This window comes from Furipterus horrens, unplaced genomic scaffold, assembly GCF_987537825.1.
Source record: "Furipterus horrens unplaced genomic scaffold, mFurHor1.1.pri manual_scaffold_17, whole genome shotgun sequence".
In the NCBI taxonomy this organism is placed as follows: Eukaryota; Metazoa; Chordata; class Mammalia; order Chiroptera; family Furipteridae; genus Furipterus; species Furipterus horrens.
In genome coordinates this window covers 19,472,212-19,493,733 of record NW_028327187.1, presented here as the reverse complement: position 1 = coordinate 19,493,733, position 21,522 = coordinate 19,472,212, and the positions used below count along the sequence as shown (strand labels likewise).

The following is a 21,522-nucleotide window of genomic DNA, read 5'->3' as shown; positions in this document are numbered from 1 at the left end:
ACACCTCAAATTGAAAGAGATTGGCTCACATCAAACCTCAATGATGTAAGTCAAAACACAGGATCTTAACTCAAGCTGATGATGAAATACCAGTTTGCTTTTTCTATAAACCTTAACCTTATATAATCCTGGAAGTTGGTCTTCTTATCTCTCCAATTCTTCACAGTTTAGTGAAGGACACAAGTAATGGCTGAAGGAAAATGAATGACAGATTTTCACTATCACATAATACCTTCTAATTTAATGGGCCAAAATGTTTCATAAAATGATTTTTTAAAAATTAACTGTAAAACGGATGTTATAAATTTAACCATTCTTCCTGTTTTCATAAGCCATGTGCTTTTACTAATTTAATGCATGCTTGGAGTATTCATGTCTGAACATAGGTATCACATAGGTTATTAATGCAATATTGATCAGGGCATTAAAATGTAATTGGTTCTCCAATTTAATCTGTGAAGGGAAACCACTGTTAGAACCCACTCCCTTATAAGTAAAATGCAACAGCCTGCCATGAAGATCTTCTGGGTTGCAAATAAGTGATGGCAGCCTCATGATCTTTTTGAAACCCACCTGTACATTTTGTTTAAACAATTTACACCTTGTCTAGAAAGGAAAACCAATGATTTAGAGTGCCATTCCTAAAAGTACTCTGTGGCATACATTTTATTTGAATGTTGCTCTATCTACATAAAATATTTTCCACTTTTAGAACAAAATGATTTGAAATTTATTGTATTTCAGGGAGTTGCAAAGAGAATACACGCTCACTTTAGTATTCACCTAATAAAATTTTAAGTAGGAAGAATAATTTTTGCCTCAAACATCATCTTGCACAGTCCAAACATACAACAGAAACACACTGGAGGAGTTTTGCTCCTTTAGATAATACACACTGTATTGTCTTACCAGAAGTCTATTACCAGTACTCCACATTCACTGGGGGAGTTAGGGCTAGTGAATGCATAATAAGTGACCCAAGACACATGGTTACTTGACTAGGATATGTCCAAGTCATTTTCCCTCTTTGACCCAATTTCTATCGCCACTGTCTTACTTGGCCCTCTCCTTCTTCTGCACGCTGAATAAGAGCTTGGGAACATTTACTAGAAGCAGTATAACTCTCAAATCTTAACCCTCTCAGATGTCTGGTGCTCCTGTACAATTGACTATTGTGGACATAGAATAATGCTTTGCTTTGTGCCTCTGACAGGTATCTAAACTGTGATTTTCTTTCTTTACAGAGAGACCTACAACTAATGGTTCTAGTTCTTTAAGCTCTGATGCTGACTCCACTTGGTGCTTTGGAGCTCCAGTGGGGATGAACAAAAGTATTTCACTGTGAACTCTGATGACGTTACTGCTGTGCATTACTTAACTATATTAGATGCTTTCCATACTACGGAGTCCAGGAGACATCATGATTCTGTTTTGAGGTTTTCCTTGTTTTCACATAGTCTTCTGTTTTCACCAATAATATTAGACAATAATTTAACCTATCTGACGTAGAACACTGTAGTAAAAACAAGATGAAAGAATTTGCTAGATTAAGTGGGAAATAAAGGTATAGGAATAAAGATCAATATTTCTTTGTTCATTTTCATGGGTAGTTTGCTATTTTCATGTGTTTCACTCTACAGGAATGATTTCATTTTATTTGATTCAATAATTGGGATATAATGAGAAATAGAATCAAGCTGTGCAAATGTCCATGACAAAATCTCATGCACTAGGCACTATTTCTTTAAATGTGATGCAAATTTCACTAGGTGGTTGTAACCTTCTTTATCACCTTAGTCTTTGAGAAAAATAAAACAATCCTCAATAAAAACTAAATTTGCATATTGTCCAAGTTTTGCTTCTTTTTTGAGAAGGTAAAATAAAAATGCAAAAAAAACACCCACCAAAGTTTCAGTATAATAAATGAGAGTATTTGCATTTACAAAAAGCCTCATCCAAGTCTATGTGAAAAGTATGAAAAAATTCACATTAGTAAATTTGAAATTCATGAGGTCCTAATGATGTTTCCCTGATTTCTATAAGCTTGGCTTTGAATGATTCACTTTCTGAACATTGATAAGTATCAAACCCATTGTTTCTTTAATTTTTATTATTTTTCCCTCTAAATAGTTCCCTTTTACACAAGAATACAGTAATAAGTAATGACAAGTACAGTAAAATAAAAAATGTTCCCAGTTAAAAATGAATGATTAAACAGTCTTAACAGAAGTCAATATGGTTCTATATTCTAACAGTATGAGTTAAAGGTGTCTTTAGAATATGCTTTGTGTGTGTGTATATATTATATATTATATGTTTATATATTATATATTTTATAATTAATTATATTTTTATATATTATATTACAAATATATATTACACATATACACACATTGTTCAGCATGAAAAAATTAGCTTACCAAATAATGCTTTCTAAAAAGCATCAAAAAATAGATGCAGCAATCAGCAACACATATAGTGAATCCGTGTCCAGAAAATTTCCATTTTTAGATGTAATAAAGCATGTATCCATCCATGACAGAGAAATAAAATGTAGTTCAGGTAAAACAGCACATCTGGCTAAAAAGGGCATTTGATTCCATTCAAAAGTTGCTGCTACACACTAAAAGCAGCAAGGGCCTCTTCAGTTTTCCATTTGCTAATTGTTTCTAATCTACTCTGGAAAAAAAAAAGAAAAAAACACCACGCTGTACTAATGGATAACCATTAAGAAGGAGGGAATGACTTTGAGCTAGCTCCCACTCTCTCCAGGTCCAGAGAATTAATCAGCTGTAGTTTGCAGGCTCTGATGCCTACTGAGTAGCTGCCGGTGCTGTCACCAGCCAGCTGACAGCCATGGTAGCTGAAGTGGCCCTTTGCTTTGGAAGACTCTCAGCTTTCCCATTTCCTTTGTTCATCATTTGGTCCAAAGCCTCACTTAGGGCCTCTGACCTGTACTTTCTAAAGAGCTTCAACTTAAACAAGACTAGTTCCCCTACTCCCCAAAGCTAGATTCTGGATTAACGGAAACAAAAATCGGTGTAAGTAATCCAAGAGAACAGATTACCTCAAAGGTGTTTCTCTTGGAGTTCTGGATTATGTAGCATTGCATTCAGGGCAAAAGTTTATCTTCTTAATTATATTTTGCTTAGATGATTATTAAAATGACTGTATTTTCTGAGCCTCCTTAGATAGGAAGAATTGGAAAGTTACTTAAAGTTAAATTGGCCTGGATTTAAAATTTTCTGCATAAACAAATTACAAGTTTCCATGTCCTAATTGCTTCTAATCAATTCTGGGCCAAATTGCTCAACAAAATCCATTAACATTACCTCCATTATTTATTCATAGATAGTGGAAAATTGACTAATAATTTTTTAGGTATATTTTATTGATTATATTGTCTCAATAGTTCCATTTTTTTCCCCTTTGCTCCCACCCCGCCCAGCACCCCCTCCCCCAGCAACCTCACCCACCAGTCCATGCCCATGGGTTACGCATACAAGCTCTCCGGTTTCTCCCTTTCCTATATTATTATTATTTTTTTTAAAAATATGGAACACTTCACGAATTTGCGTGTCATCCTTGCACAGGGGCCATGCTAATCTTCTCTGTATCGTTCCAATTTTAGTATATGTGCTGCTGAAGCAAGCACGACTAATGATTCTCAAGGAACAAAATCTACAAAGCAAGTGATGCCCTTCACATTAAGTCCACACCAGAAACCAGGACAGTTATTTCTAAGCTCATGCCTTCTGTACAGACATCCATTAAACCATGAGAGTGGCAATACTTGAGTTATATATGCATTCTCTTATCTAGTCCCAAATGAGTCATCCTCAACTACTCTCCTTCTCCAATATGTAAGCATATGGTAAATGCATCAACATATGATTACAGGTAACCTTAGGCACAGACATTCAAATAAATAGGCAAATTTCATTTATAACAAGAAAACTGGTCAACTATCTAAAATCCATATTTAGATCAGAAATAAGTTAGAACTGATATGTGTGTGTGTGCTCCAACTTTAGTCATTTCACAGTCACAGAGGGGAACCCTACAGAAAATCCCACAGCATCTTCTGCTGTGATTCACCTGTCATCATTTGATTGTTTACTAGTCCTATTTAGGTCTCTTTTAGCACACCCCCAAGACTGCCTTTACAAACAGGCAGCTGCTGCAAGAGCATCTTGTGAAATGGCTCCATAAATGAATAAGTAGAGAGTATGGATGTTCTGGTGGCCTGTGTTGGCTTAATGGTACAAATTCCTAGTTGGCAAATTCCCCAGGAAGTAACTACTGTAAGAACAATCTGTTTGATTGATCCAGAGAAGTCTGAAAATTGTTATGGCACAAAGCTTCCTATCCAGACTGGGAGGAAACTTTGGCTAACACAATCTCTTGTGGACAACAATGTGATTTTTTGGGGGTGGTGGCAGGGCCTGATGAAGCTCAAAGTTATTCCAAATTATTAGTCAGTTCTGAAATGTAATATTCAATACCTGTTTACATCATACATTTTTTTCTGTGAAATCACCTAATTTAAGATATTTTAGGAGAAAATATTCAGAAAAGCAAGCAATAAAGTTCAACTGAAGAAACGAGGTTGTTACAAGAGAGATCAGTTGTTAACTAATCATTAATCACTGGTCTGTGGTTGTGTGTGGGAGAGAGAATGAGAGAGACAGAGACAGAGACAAGAAAAATGAATTAATAAAAATTAATTCAAGAAAAATTTTCTTTCACTTTAAGTTTGTATTTATTTTTCCTATTGTATATTTATGAAATATCTGGATAAAATCCTTTGGATCATCATCAAAAATATAAACTGTATGGAGGGAAAATGGAACATAGTAACAATAAAAATTTATGTTAAATATAAAAAAAAGAAAAAACAAAATTCCTCCACAGATGGTTGGGTATAGAACACTTAGCAGTTCAAAAATGCCAAGAGGGTTTCTACATAGGGCCCAGAAAACTTATTTTACCATTTTTTAAAAGAAGCAGTGACAGATGGACCAAGAAACAGGGAAAGAAAGAGGTGAAGAAAGCGAACATCTCTCTACAAATATCCAACAATGATCTAGCTCCAAGAAGTCAGGCAACATATAGTAATGAGTTTGCCTCTGACAAACCATAGAAACAAAAATGTAAGGTATTTCCTTCTGCCCCTTTTCTACCTTCCTTATCACTGCTCCCCTTAGTTTTATTACTACATTGTCTTTATTTATTTTTAAAGGTGTATTTGTCGATGAGGGAGTGGTGTACAGTGTGTTGTTCCACTCATTGATGTGTTCTTTGGTTGCTGCCTACTTTGTTTTTAAATTCAGCTGTGCATGGCCAACACTAAAGGACACATTGACCCAATGAGCTCCCTGGAAGGAAGGGAACACAGCAAATGTCTGTTTCTCTGACAGAGGTTCCCAGTGCCTTAGAGTCTGCTTCTTTAGTCGCATCATAATCTTCTAGCCCTAGAGAGTATTCTCTAGCTTAGTTTCCAGAGATCCTACCAAGACAAGATCCAGGCCTTACTAAAGCCTAAAATTCCTTCATTAATAATGAATTTGAAGGGACAAAGCTGGGCTATCTGCCACTTTTTGGTCCTGTAAGACCCGGGAAGCTGTGTTAATTCTTCAAATATTACATTAATGTTGACTCTGGGGTTTGGTTGAAGCCAAGGCTCTTATGGTTTCAGGTTATTCTTGATCTGATTATGTACATAAGACAGTTTCACAGTGTTGAACAGCAATTGTACTTATTGCTATTTTTCCTGCTTGGTTTGAAGGAATAGTGGGTGAGCCGATACCTGTGACTTTTAGGAAGATACAGGGAAAATAATTTTGAAATATTTCACAAACTCTTAGAATCCATTATCTACAATGTACTATCTTTCTGGCGGGGTCCTTCAAAATTTACCTTAAGCACTTGTCATACTGTAGTTAATGCCCAAATACTAATTCTGAGCAAAGGGATACAGTTGAAAGAATTTCATTACTGTTTATAAAGAATATGCAGATTATTTTGCTATAGATCATTTCAGTATTCTGTAAGTGCTCATTAAATGCAGGCAGTTTAGCTGAGATGGAATGGCACTTAATTCGTGAGAGAAAAACAAAATATTTACCCTTATATAAAATAGGTAGCAGAAGTGTGTGCCTGGTCACTTTTTTTAATAGGGCCCAGGATAAAACAGAGCATCAAAAGGTCCTGACAGCTCTTGGGGTGGGGGTCGGTTAGAAGTGGAGGGATTGAGCAAAAAGGAAAAAGGGCCCACAGACATGGACAACAATGTGGTGACTACTGAGGGTGGGGTGGATAGTTGGTAATGGAAAAAATACAATAAAAATAAATTTTAAAAGGTCCTATTTTAATAATCAAGAACATTAAGCTGCTGTAGAAAAAAAAAAGCAAGGAGCAATAATGCCATTTACTACATTAGGGAGGCACATGGTCATCAGCACACTCTCATTAGATGAGGAGGGACCCAGTTCCAAGTTTGGGCACATTTAGTCTCTTTATCACTGGATCTCTCCTCTCGACACACACACACACACACACTCAGTCCTGCTCCACTATAGCCTTGATATCTTAACTGAAAAGAGTAGATGACATACAAGAAATTAAAGGCTGGTTGTAGGCTGGACTATTCTCATTGGCACTCTTTAGCCAGTGGTTTTTTTTAAAAGCATATATCCTATCTTCAAGAAGTTTTGATAGGGGAGTTTTGTCCTAAGGTTTAATTTCCTGGTAGCTATAATAAATTTCTTAACCTAGCTATCCACATTTTGAAATCAAGATGTCCAAACTCTGAATGACTGCAGTCCAGCTTCCCTAAACTTTTAGAGAAACAGAATGAATTTTCCTCTTTCTGAGAAAAGCCTGAATTGCTATGTAAGGTACCACATAAACATCATCAATAAGAATCCAACATCTAAGAGTTTTTTCCAGGTATAACATACAGCACATTTGCATTTCTGAAAGAAAAAACGTGATGTGTTTTTATTGTTAGGATCTAGCCATATTCAATTTTCTGCTAATAAGGAAATTGGTGAGAAAGCTAAATTCAACTAAGTTATGACCAAAAAATGTGTATAAGAGAATATTCAAGCAAGAAATGCTAATAAGGAGCACTTAAATAAAGTAGAGAGGTTGGTACTGAAAAAAGGATTGGATTGGAATCAGAAAACTTGAGTTCAAATTTCAATTCTTCCACTTATTTACTGTGTTCTTTGACAAATCTCTTCATCTCTCTGAACATCAGTTTCCTCATCTATGAAGACATAATAATTTTGCCCTATCTATCTCACAAGGTGGTTGTAAGAATAAAACAAAGAAATGAATGTGAAAACACTATTTTAAAGTGATATATGTGTAAGTATATATGACTATCATATATGAGAATACAAAAGAATACATAATTTATATTGTTAACCATACATTATTAACTATTCCATTTCCTAGCACTTTTTGAGGAATTCAAGTGCCCTCACCTAGACATAGAGGTAGCACACACTTAGATGTGAACAGTTCCCTGTTCACAAAAATAAAGAAACAGAGAACAACTTAAATAGACATTATGCAGACATAAAAATGATGTGCAAAAGATTTTAATATATGAGAGAATATTCACAATAATTAGAAGACTTCAAGCATGGTATGTATAGTGTGATTCTAAATCTATTGCTCTGTTTCTATCTCTATCTCTTGAGAGAAAGAGAAAGCCAATATAAGGAATGTTAAAAGAGTATTAACATTGGTTGTCTCATTAGGAGATATTCTTATGGCTAGTATTTTATATTTCCCCTTTTTTCTACAAAAAACATACATTACAATCATAAACAGAAAATAAACATGCACAAAATCAGTATTCCTTTAAAGATAGGGAAGGAGAAGGAGAAAGAGTGGGAGAGAGAGGTGCTCAATTAGAAAAGTTAAAATTCTTGTTCATCCTAAGTGTATAAGACAGTTACAATGGACCAGTTACCTCAATTAAAAAAAAAAAATACTGCAGAGACTTATCAGGGTTGAGTTTCTTACCAGCAGACCAGTTGAATTTTCATGAAGCTCTGGACTGGTGGGGTAGGTTCCAAGTGAAATGGCTTTGAAATTGAGTTCCAGTCAGCCTTTGCCATGCGGTGGTAGCCTGTGCCCTCTGTATGGGAAACCCTGCCCTGCGCTCCCTTTAGTAAGCATACAGATAGAGTGCAGACCAGGGTCTCCCAACAGCAGCTGATTCAACATTTCACTTCAGATTTCCTTTCTTCACTTGTGAGGTTAGGTGGGGAATGGATGGCTCGTTGAGTTACCTTTTCCTTTCGAATTATCCAGCGGCAGTGATGGGTATGGTGGCCTTGTGGATCACTTTGTCCTCTGCAAATAATTGTACTTTTTGACTTTGTACAAATCTTATTAATTCAGTCTTGGAAAAAAGGCAAAATATGGCAATATAATGATAAGATCCTCATAGTCTTCCAAGATTTATACAATCCTACATATTGGCCTGAAATCAGCACATCACTATATGGACTGTAACAGCAAATACTAAGACCAAATATTTATTGATTCTGTGTTTAACTCTTTAAAATGCTGTGCGTCATCTTATTTAATTCTTTTAAGGAGCTCTATCTTACAATTATCCCAATTTTATAGATGAAAAACTAGAGAGCAGGAGGATTAACTCCTTTAACCAAGAATCAAAGACTGTATAAGCAGTTGATCTGTGTTTTGAGCCCATTTAGTCTGGCAGAGCCCTCACTCTTAACCACTGAAAGCATCTTGAAGACAGATATTAAATATCATTTATTAATGATGCTGGAACCTGTTTAAACCTAGGACATCAAAAAGCTGTTGCCACGGGACGAGAAGCAGACTGTTCTGTTATATTCTGGAGACAGATGTAGTGTTGGCTATTTTGAGTTTGAAGAGCCATCGAGGAGTAAGAAAAATGGAGATGTGGGGTAGCCAGCAGGATACACAGGTCTGGTTCTCAAGCGGGAAGTTGTCTGCATATGGATGGTACCTGGAGCCATGAGAATACATTTAATAATTCAGAGAATACATGCAGAATACAAGATAGCCACTGAGGCTGGGACCTGGGAGTAGGGAAGCTATCAGTATTTTAAAAGAGGTAAAGAAAAGGGGGGAATCAAAAGAAAAATGAGTGGTGGTATGGAATAGAGAGAAGACAGTGTTGTGAAAGCCCAAGAGAAGAGTTAGTGTCAATGAGTAGGAGGTGACCAACACAGTCCAATGCTACAGAAAGCAGAAATAAGGTAAGAACTGAAGGGAACAATGCATCTTATTTCATGGTTACTAGTGACCTTAGCAACAGACATTTAACAATGATAATGAGGGCAGAAGACAGAATGAAAAGGGTCGAGGAATTAAGAAGTAGATGAGAAAGCAAAGACAGATTAATTTGGCTACTGGCTATCAAGGAAAAGAGACAGGCAAGCAATTTGAAGGGGAACCAGAGTTTCATGAGGGGCTTTTTTAGGATGAAATGATCTGTATGCCAAATGGAAAAAGCCAGTAGTCAAGGAGATAAATTGTGGGTTTAAGAATAATTAATGGATCCAGTCCACATGTCTTTGGGAAAGGATACAATCAAGGAAAAGATAAGAGAGCTTAGCTCTAAAAGGGAAGAAGTGGCCTTCTTTTACATGACCTGTAAGGTCCTTCACAACAAAGGACAACAAAACTTTACAGAAATTGTAGTGAATTTTGGATAACTGGGTAGCAAATGTACTCCTATGCACTTAGTCTGGCTCTGTATATGGCACAGAAGAAGGTGATTTTATAAGGATCCAGTCTACTTCAGACAACTATCAATAACCCTTTCACCTGATGCTAAACCTAGACTTTTTCCAATAAAAGCTCTCTCTCTTTTTCTGCCTTCCCTGGCTTCTTCTAAAAGTTAAGTGAAATGTGATTACTTCTGCATGAAAGTGAAATGCAACCTACATATAAGTTGACAAGACTATACTGGAAATATGTCACTTTAATAATGTGAATTGGGGCTCCCTCCCTCACCCCTGTTCCCATGCTGTCCTTACTAACTCTAAATTCCCTCTCCTGCTTTCCCCTAAAATATCTTTAGGATTTCTCCTGTGTGCATAACAAATAACAGCATGATGTACTTTTCAGCACTTCTTCAAAGAGGCTTCCAAGTCAACTGAGACTTGACTTAGGGTGATGAACACAATACAATATACAGATAATGTATTATTGAACTGTAGACCTGAAACCTCTATTTTATTAACCAATGTCACCCTAATAAAGTCAATAAAAAAGGGGCTTCCAGGTGCTATATACAAGCATTAGAAGATCTTGTGTTTTTTCATTTAGATCTAAATAGTCTGATTCTCAGTATTGCTCATGGGAACTGTTTCAAAGACTGAAGTGTCAGAATCAGATAGGAAAGAAATGTGTCGGAGGAAAGTTGCCACATGCAAACCTGTCATATTTTTTCAATTTTCAGACCTGAATATGCATAAGTGCAGAAATTACAGCTTATTGCAAAGTTTTATTGTCAGCATCAAATATAACAAAAAATGTCAAGAAGATAAGGTTGGTATATTTTAAGTGAAAATGTTCTACAGTTTTGATCTTTAACTAAAATAGCTTTCTGTTAATGAACCCTTCTGATTCTCTTTGAATGTACTTTAAGAGGGGTCTAGGCAAATTATACAGTAAAATTCACTTGTTCAAATGTTGCTACTTTGAAGCATAATAATTTAAAAACAAAATAGGGAAGAAACATATTGTTTAGCAATCCATTTATACAGAGTACAAAATAATGACATTGAAGAGGAAACTTTAAAAATACTTGCAAATCAAATGGAAAAAATACATGCATAAAGATGTTTACCATGCAATTGTTTCATAACAATAATAAAAAGGAAACAATCTAAACAATCAACAAGATTGGCTAAGCAAATTATGGCACATACATATAATATTATTCACATTTAAAAAATAATGTGCTTGTACATCTATTGACATTGAAGTATGTGTACAAAATGTAAGTGCAAAAAGCAAGTTACTGAATACCACATATTGAATTAAAACACTTATGTAGAATCAAGTGTGTACACACACACACACACACACAAACACACGTATATATCTATATCGAGGCACGTGGGTGACAGACACCAAAATCTCTTGGTGGTGAGTTTGGGGTGATGTTTAAACTTCTTTCCATTTTTATATAAAATAAAAAATAGAAATAAAAAAGTTCAGAGAAATCGGCTTTTCTGCAGTCGTCAGATAACTTAAATTCACATGTAAACAACTGAGATATGAACTATATATACATCATTTCATTAAATCAGGTTATCTCAAGACCCTTGATAAAGAAGGAATTAGTATAACTTGAGTTAACCTAGGGAATAGGTGTAATTGCACATCTTTAAAAAATACGTTATAAGACTGACCCATTTTATAATTTTTTTAGTAGCGAGTGGGCTGTGTGTATGTGTGTGTATGAGCTGAACAGCAAGTCTCAAAGCTGTTCTTCAGCTGTGGCACACCCACATCACCACCACCACCATCATTATCATCATCCCCATTATTAATCTACATCATCATAAAGGATATTAAGAAGATATTAAAGGTGATTACATAACCCTTAGGGGAAAATATATAATTAAAATATTCATAATAAATGTATCCTAGCAACAAACCTAAACAAGTGAGAAAGGAACCAATGAATGCCTTATAGGAGTTCAAGGTACATTAGGCTGAATGCTATCACTGCTTCCTGCAAGAAAAACCTCTGGTTTTCATATTTATATTTATCAGTATTGAAAAAATAAATCAGCATTTCCCACACATCAAGGAGTAAAATAAAATTAAAAGTCTTAAAAATACAGTGAATGTTTATCAACGTTTTCCTCATACAACACTTGGATATTGATTCATCACATTGATCTGAGTTTGAACCTTACTCTTAAAAGTTGTTTGAAGCATGAACTGATTAATAATTAACTATTTCAACATGCATTTATTGAGCACCTACTATATGCTAGGCACTGTTCCATACATTCAGAATAGATCACTAAACAAAACAAAGAACCTGCCCTCAAGGAGCTGACATTCTAGTAGAGGGAGACAAATAAGCATGTACATATTCACTCATTAATTCAACAAAAACAGTGAACAAAATTCCTGCCTGTAAGTAACATTCTAGTATATAGATATGAACAATACACAAATAAACATTTTATTCAACAAATAAACATTAAACATGTTTGTCACGACTTCACCTATGTACACATGCTATATAAATAGTGGACAATGGGAAATAGAAAATGAGGGTGAAATGTGCTATTTTAAATCAGTTAGGGAAGCCTCTGTGATAAGGTGATATTTGAACAAAGACCTGAAAGTAGTGAGAAAGTGAGTAATGAGGATGCCTGGGGAAAAGGAGTCCAGGCAGAAGAAACAGCCAGTGCAAACACGCCAAAGCAGGGGAGGGCTTGTCATGAAGCTTGAAAGCCAAAGAAACTTGAGCATAGTAAGTGGTGAGAGAGAAGCTAGTGAGTTATTAGAAGGGAGCAGTCAGACAGACAGATGAAAGACCACGTCACAGAGGGTCTTACTAAGGACTTTGGAATTCATTCTGAGGAAGCCACTAGAGGAATCTGAATAGAGGAGTTATTACAGGACCTGAAAAGGATGACTATGTGGATAACAGAGTGAAGAGGCATAGGATGAAAGAAGGAAGCCTCATTAGGAGGCTGTTACCAGAATCTGGGTATGACAGGGTGGACCTAAGAGGCATAAATGGTATGAAAACTGTTTTCTATGGGGCATATATTTTGAAGAAAAAAATATCAAGATTTGCTGATGCACTGGGTATGTACTATTAGATAAAGAAAAGAGGCAAGGCAACTCCAAGGACATTGACCCAAGCAACTGGAAGGATGAAGTAGTCATTTATTGATATGGAGAAGACTGTGGGTGAGAGCAAACTTGGGAAAGGGGTAGGATGATTGCTATTTGGACAAGTTAACTGAAAGATGCTAACTAGGCATCCAAATGGAGGTGTCAAGGAAGTAATTGATTTTAGGTAAGAGGTCCAAGCTGAAGATTTAGAGGAGTCATCCATGTATAGATAGTATTTGAAGTCTTGAGAATGATACATCAAGAGAATAAATATAGAGAACAGATCAGGTCCAAGCACTGACCCCTGGAACCCACCAAAATCTAAAGGTGAGAAAAATAAGAAAGAATCAGCGAAGGAGACTTAGAAGGACTAGCCAGTGAGGGAGGAGGAAAAACCAAGAGAATGTGGTATCCTGCAAGCACACTGAAGAAAGAGTTTTCAGGCAGAAGAAGCACTGAACTGCATCAACTACCATTGTCAGGTCAGATAAGAGGACGACTGAGGACTAGTCACTAAATTGGGAAATAAAGAGGTAGTTGGTATCTTTGAGAAGAGTAATTGGGTAGAATGATGAAGGGGGAGAAGCCTACTTGGAATAGATTTAAGAGAGACTAGGAGGGGATGAAATGAAGATGAGTACATAATTCTTTAAAGGGTTTGCAGTAACAGGAAACTGATAAATGGGTTGGTAGCTGGTGAGGGATGTATAATAAATGGAAATTTTTCTTATTTAAATGGGGAAAATAAGAGCATGTTTATATGCTAAGGGAGGTTACATATTAGAGAGGAAAATTTTATGATACTGAAGGGATGGGGACCAATTTCTGGCAACCTCTGATAATCCTGAGTAAGAGTATGGGGTTGAATCCAGTACAAACTGTAAGGACTAGCTTTATATATGAGCAAGGAAAAGTGATCCATATAACAGAATAAAAGGCAGAGTATGTGGGCACAGACCTAAGTGGGTAAGAAGATATGGTGGTAGAAGCACAAGGACGTTTTGTTCTCACTTTCTATTTTCTCTGTGAAACAAGAATCTTAGCCTGAGGAGAGGGAGGAGACATACACAGAATTTCAGAAGAAGAAGGTATGAAATAATCAGCTAGCTTTGTCTAAAAGTAATTCAACTACGGAAATTCTAATGATACCAATAAGGAGACAGAGGGAGAAGAAGAAGGCGAGTGGGGGAAGAGAAAGCAAAATTAAGCACTTACTCGTCCCAGACAGTGTTTTATGGGCTTTATGTGTGCTAACAAATTTAAATCTCTCAACTTTCTGACAAAGTTTTCTGTTATACATAAGAAAACAAAGTACATTCAGAAACTCATCTGTGCAGTAGGCTTATTGGGCAGCAGAGACAGTCCATCAATGGTCATGAATTTAAAGCAATACTAGTTGGCAGGGTTGTGTTTTCCTCCAGCAGCACTACTACACATGATTGAATTGGCATAGATATGAATTTAACCTGGGGTGGGGATGTTGCCAGTCAATTAAATTAGAGGGAGAGAAAGAAAATTGAATTAAACCATGGTGTATGGAAGAGTCATTATCATGATGGGTTGTGTGACCCTAACCTGAGGAAGGAGATAAATAAGTGAGGAAATGGAAAGTGGGCAGGGTTGAGGAACTCTGAAAAGCTTTTAGAATAAACATACAGTTCTCCTAGTGGGATCAGAAATTTGTTAAGAGTCCTGGCCAGGTGACTCAGTTGGTTGGAGCATCATCCCATACATCAAAAGATTGGTAGTTCGATTCCCAATCAGGGCACATACCTAGGTTGTGTGTTTGATCCCTGGTAGGGGCATGTATGGTAAGCAACATATCCATTTCTCATATTCTCTCTGCCTCTCTCTCTCTCTGCTCCTTTTCTCTCAAAAAAAGAAATCAATAAACATATCTTCATGTGAGGATAAATAAAATATTTAAAAAAGACATTGTCAGAGTCTGGGGACTATAAGGAATGAACTGCAAAGGTAGAAAGTCAAAAGAGTGAGATACTTGAAATTCAGATGGTGGAGGTCCAATGTTAATTTTAATAACAGTCTAACATTTTCCATAAGAATGGATGGCTGAGATTTGATAGACAAGATCATTGGAGGAAAAAAATCAAGGAACTGAGATCAGAACACTTAAGAATCATCTGCATGGATATTGAAATCAACAAGATTTATAATAGCTTAATGCTGGAGGGTGTGACAATTAACTGGGACATAAAATAGTCAAGGGATGTTGGAGAGAATAATAATCATGGGAGAACTAAATATTGGTGTGTAGCACAAGGTAAACTAATAGTGAAGGACAAACACTTGGGAATTCTCATTGTTATGGTTTTGAAGAGCACCTCTAATTCTTGCCACTTTTCCAAGTAATCAGTTTACTGTTCCTATCGATACACTATTTGCTAGCTTTTGCTGCTACATGTTTCTTAATTCTATGGATACTCTCTCTCATGTCCTTTTTTTTTCCCCCAAGGAAGCAAGCTAAACTTTGTATGATGCAAAAGTAGAGCTCAAGTGTTGTGAATAGCTCCAAACAGAAATGTTAACTATATATGAATGAAGTTTTTAGGTCCTCGTCACATAGCCCAAGAAACAATATTTTCTCAATTCCAAGACAAAGGATAAATAAAATATAAATCTTTCTTAAACTATTTATTATTTTGTTATAAAATTTTAAATTTTATTTACTGTTTTTTTTTTTTCAGTTACACTTGACAATTAATATTACTTTATATTAGCTTCAGGTGTACAGTGTAGTGGTCAGACCACCATATAATTTATGAAGTGAACCCCCCAACAATTCTAGTACCCACATGGCACCCTACCTAGTTATTACAATATTATTGACCATATTTCCCATGCTGTACTTTACATCCCCATAGCTATTTCATTACTACCCATTTGTACTTCTTAATCCCTTTGTTAGGAAAATATTAAGGAATCATAGTAGTTATCTGCTATATTTTAACTCTACAGTGTATACCACATACAACAATAATTCTGTGAAAGGACAATTCTTGTGATTTTTATAGTTACTAGTTTCACTCCCTTTTTCACAATAAGGCCATTCTGATAATCAAATATGCATATTAGCGACAATATCACATATTAATCAACACTGACACAAACAAAGGGAAATGGAAAACTGAGGTAAGTTCAACATCGTCTAAAGAACCCCTTGTTTTGCTTTATTATCATTTATAAATAGAATACAATAAAATTAACTTTAGAAACTTTGATAAAGGCATAAAAATACTACCACACAGTAATAACCACTTAGAATATTTTGGAGTATGTGTCTCCTTTATAAAAAAAATGAGAGTCAAGAGATGGGGCTTGAGTCCTCCAAGAGGTTTTGTTATTACACCCTCTCAGTCTTTGAATTTTGTGGTAATTCAGGCTCCTGTTAAATCGTGGAGAAAATAGATGCTAGTTGCTAGGGCATAATTATTATTAACTAAGGGTTTTGCTTTAGAGAAGACATATTTATATTTATTTTGAATGAGTAAATATCTTCAATCTGTAGTAAAATGACTTAGTACAGAGCTACAGGGTGGTGGTGACCAAAGATCAAACACAACAGAAAAAGACATAAAGAAGAAAAAAGCTGAAAAACCCGTACTTCAGTGAACCTGCAGTTGGGGTCTGTTAGTTCAGAAGCCTAAGAAAACAGGGTGAACTGGAACTAGGTATAAGCTAATTTATGGGGCCATTCTGGGTTGAAAGGCAGGTTTATTTTTATTTTTTCTGAAAGGCATGTTTAAACATGAATAGGATCAATGTGCTTGGAAAACCCAATTAAATGTTTATTAAGATTTATTTTCATGGACACATGTTTTCTTCACCATATGTCTCACTGAATTCAGAAAGTCTTTATCTGGGCCCCAGTATCCCCAATCTATTTTTAAAAAGTATGCTATAAAGGGAAAATAGTACCTTGTCTGAATTCAAGTAGATCATCTTGGTGGAGACTACGATTTCCTTATCAGGAATTTACAAATTTATAAAATTTTCCAATCCATTAGCCAATCAGAAGTTTAAAAGGTTGAGAATGTGATTAATATTTGAAATCAGGTCTTCCTTCAAATTCAGCTCATCCTTTCCCAGAGAGCTTTTCATTTTTCACATTGTGATGCACTGCCTTTTACAGCCATGCACTGATAGGACATTTCTGCAAAGCAGAATAGCAGGGGTGGTGATGAACTATGGGAAGATAGCTTAGGAAATAAAGTAGCATTCCAAATAAATTATGCCTTGAAGTGGATAAATATGCTGCTAGATTCGGTTATGTCAATTTTTCTTTTGGTAGCTTCCATGTGCTCTTTGCTCCTTTCTGATACATGATATATACCATTCACACCCATCTGTGGTCCACAACAAAGCTAAGAAAGCAAGCTATGACTGTGAGGCTGTCACAATGCCCAACTTGTGCACATTTATGACTAGACCATATGTTTTTAATGCAAGACAGGTGAGCCATTAAAAGTCTTACCCCTAAATGATCCTCGACTTATATAACGTGAACTTGAATGTGTAGTGTTTTTTCCCACTGATATTTCTCAGTTAATTTAACACAGAAGAGCTTTCAGCCTATAATGTACAAAAAGGTACACTCAACCAAGTAAAATGGGATAACAAAGCACCCAGAAGAGATGTTTTTTCTTTATAAAAATGTTTCATAGGAATATATAAGGCTCCACCCCTTACAACGTAACAGGAACGACAGCTCTACCTAAGACACAGAGGCAAACAAACATAGGAGCCTCTCAAGATGAGGACACAGAGAAGTATGGCCCAAAAGGGGGAATGGCTAAAGGTTCCAGTGGGAGAACTAAGCAACGAGGAGATAGCCAACCTAACAGACGTGGAATTCAAAACACTGGTGATAAAGATGCTCACAGACTTGACAGATATGCTTAAGTATGGCAAACGCATAAGGGAAGAAGTGAAGGCTATTCTAAGTGAAATGAAGGAAAACCCACATAAAACCAAAGGTGAAGGAAAGGAAACTGGGGTTCAAATCAATGATTTGGAACATAAGGAAGGAAAAAACAGTCAACCAGTACAGAATGAGGAAACAAGAATTGAAAAAAATGAGGAGAGGCTTAGGAACCTCTGGGACAACTTTAAACGTGCCAACATCTGAATCATAGGGGTGCCAGAAGGGGAAGAGGAAGAGCAAGAAATCGAAAACTTATGTGAAAAAATAATGGAGAAAAACTTCCCAAATTTGGCAAAGGAAATACACATACAAGTCCAGGAAACATAGAGAGCCCCAAACAAGCTAGACCCAAAGAGGACTACACCAAGACACATTATCATAAAAATACCAGAGGTCAAAGATAAAGACAGAGTCCTAGGGGCAGGAAGAGAGAGGCGGAGAGTTGCCTACAGGGGGTTGTCTATAGGACTATCAGCTGATTTCGCAGAGGACACTTTGCAGGCAGGAACAAACTGGCAAGCAGTATTCAATGTGATGAAAAGCAAGGACCTACAACCAAGATTACTCTATCCAGCAAAGCCATCATTTAGAATGAAAGGGCAGATGAAGTGCTTCCCAGACAAGATGAAGCTAAAAGAGTTCATCATCATGAAGCCATTATTATATGAAATGTTAAAGAGACTTATTTAAGAAAAAGATCAAAACTATGAACACTAAAACAACAACAAACTCACAACTATCAACAACAGAATCTAAAAAATAAAAACAAAATCCAACTAAGCAAACCAGAATAAGAACAGAATCATAGGTATGGGGATCATTTGCAGGGTTATCAGCTGGGGGGGGGAAGGGGGAGGAATGGGGAAATGGTGCAGGGATTAAGAAGCATGATCCGTTGCTACAAAATAGACAGGGGGAAGTTAAGAATAATATAGGAAATGGTGAAGCCAAAGAACTTATATGCATGACCCATGGACATGAACTAAGGTGTTGGGATTGCTGGAGGGAAGGGGGGTACAGGGCAGAGGGGAATGAAGGGGAAAAAATTGGAACTACTATAATGACATGATCAATAAAATATACTTAAAATGTTTCTTAAAAAGCTCTTAAAAACTGACTGCTTTTCCATAAACTGCACTTGTAAGCAACAATTAACATTGTAGACTCTACAACAGCATGAGCTTCAACAAATATTTCCAAAATTTTTGTGACATAGAAGGCTGCCTTAGTCCAATGTTCATTCAACCACAGTGATGGGGATGCAAAGATTTGTCAAGCACCTATATGTGCCAGACAATTCACATAAATAATCTCATTGAACTCCAGGAATATGTAATACCCCATATTTTAGATGATGAATCTGAAGGTCAAAGTGTAAGATAACTTGCCCAAGGTGACACAGGCGGCGAATGACAGTGGAAGATGTATATGCCTATGATGCCTGTACTGGGTCTCAGAAGTGGGTTCTTCTACTCCCCTATATTTTGTGACCCTATGAACAGGGAAAATAGGAGGAGTTTGTGGTTACCATTGTAATTCCTTCCCCTACATTTATATAATTATGCCATGAAATAGAAAATTTTATGCATTGCCATGTCTAAGGAATATTTACAGTGCCCTTAAAGGTTAAACCTCTGAGAAGGACTGTCTCCCTAAGAGAGAAAAAAAAAAGTCAACAGCAGAAAGCTGTATCACAAACTCCTCAACAATGTCCAACAAGTTACACGTATTCAGAATCCTCGCAGTTCTTGACAGAATTATACACACCTCCATGTTCAAATATATTTTCAAAGGAAGAAACTAGGAACATTGATCTTATTGTGCTTCTCTAAAATGAAACAGTTTGTGCATAACTAGGAATTTTATGACAGATTCTGAGTCCTCTAAAAGTTATCTTTAGTTCCACTACCATTTAGAGGTGAAAGTACACTATAAACTATGAAACAGATTTTCCTGGCTAATGTATGAGGGAATAGGACAGAATTCGTTGGGTTTAATTTTCAGAAAACCAAATGCCAGAATTTTTTAATTTTTTGATAATATTAAATATAAAGGAGTAGATAAACAAAACTGAAACCTACTACATTAGCCCTTATTCTACCTTCATATCACCAAAGTTTGGAAGTTTTATCTGCTAATAATTCCTCTGAAGAAATCTCAAGCCTGTTTTCTTGCCAGCAAAAGTAATATATATTCTAGGGAATTATAACATGATAAATTCATAGAAGAGATAAAATTCTCATGGATATATCAGAACCTTGTTGATATTTTGTACTATCACTAATAAAACCTCTTGACATAGTATATAACTAGGGTAACTCTGGAGCTAAAATTGTTTTAATTTAATCTATGATTATATATTTGTGAAAATGTGTATATTCAGTTGTCCAGAGGTATCAACTTTTCTAATACTGTTTTACTGGGTTTGGAATGAAACTATAGAATGGATAATTACCATCTGAGAAAGTAAAGCCTCTAACTACCACAATTATCCACATTAATTCGAATTGCATGAAAAGAGAAATAACAAATGTTTGGAAGACTGCACTATGTAGGAAACTAAACAAACCAGAGTGGACACACACACACATACACACACACTAAGAGAGGAAGGAAATAATACATTTTCTATTCTTGTATAGGGTAATAATATTTGAGCTTTAAGTCCACTTGATATGTTTCCTGGGTCATTACCAGTATTTCAAGAAAACAGAGGAGGTAAGTGAACCCTTCCTTAGACAATGTAATAATTACGTGAGTGCACCATTAAAAGTTTATTTCTAAGCCCAAATGAGATTTTCTTCTGTTTAAAAATATCTAGGTATGTACCTTACCATTTTCAAAACCTGATTCCCTCCCTTTACATAGAGCAAATTGCCATATTTTGACACTGTTCACACATTCATTTATTGTATGAGTCATAGACCATGGAAGTGTGACATTTTTCTTAGTTCAGTGGGATGAAGAGCAGGACCATTAAGGAAAGGCAATTAGAAGACACAAATAGTCATCCTTTATTGGTCAAGCCCAATTATGTTTCCAGTAGAATCATAATGTCACTTTTATATAAATAAGCCAGATAATCAAAGGCAGAGAAAAAGAAAATAATGTTTTCATGAAAGATTCATTAGAAACCCATGTCTACTGTTTTAATCATGAGTAGAAAATAATTATTCCTTTCCTTAGGTATAGCTCATCTATTTCAAAGACTATCCCCTGGCCAGACAGCACTAAGGAGCACTCATTCAATCTGCACACTATTTAACCCCAATTGCTGTGAACTTTATTAAAAATTTAATAATGAATACAAAATTGAGGTATTTATGGCTAGCCAAATAGATTCCAAGGGCCATTGGAATCAAATTTAATACTCTTATTTAATATTTGAGGTAATTGAGATTCTGACAATGGAAAAGGAGCTGCCCAAGTTCATACATCCATTTGAACAGGGTTTAGAAGCTGCATTCCCAGATGTCTAGTTTAGTGTCTCCACTAGTGTAATTTTGACATTATCACTTGTTCAACCAGTGTCTCTCATGCATTAAAAAAAAAAGACGTAATCAAATCACATTATATTCACCACTATGTTGGAATGGTATCCATATAAACCTCCAAGACGAAGGGGGAGAGAGACGTGTGCATACACACACACAGAAACACCCATGTAACTTGGATTTCTAAATGAT

The 21,522-nt window shown here is 35.9% G+C and overlaps 1 protein-coding gene and 1 non-coding gene across 8 annotated transcripts in view; both read right to left on the bottom strand.

The window, feature by feature from the left end:
• The window catches only part of FGF13 (fibroblast growth factor 13), a 554,123-nt gene that overhangs the window by 28,850 nt on the left and 503,751 nt on the right, over positions 1-21,522 (bottom strand). The window lies entirely within an intron of this gene.
• LOC149990620 (U6 spliceosomal RNA) lies at positions 3,549-3,655 on the bottom strand. The gene has a single exon (XR_016508846.1). It is a non-coding gene; the product is annotated as a U6 spliceosomal RNA (small nuclear RNA).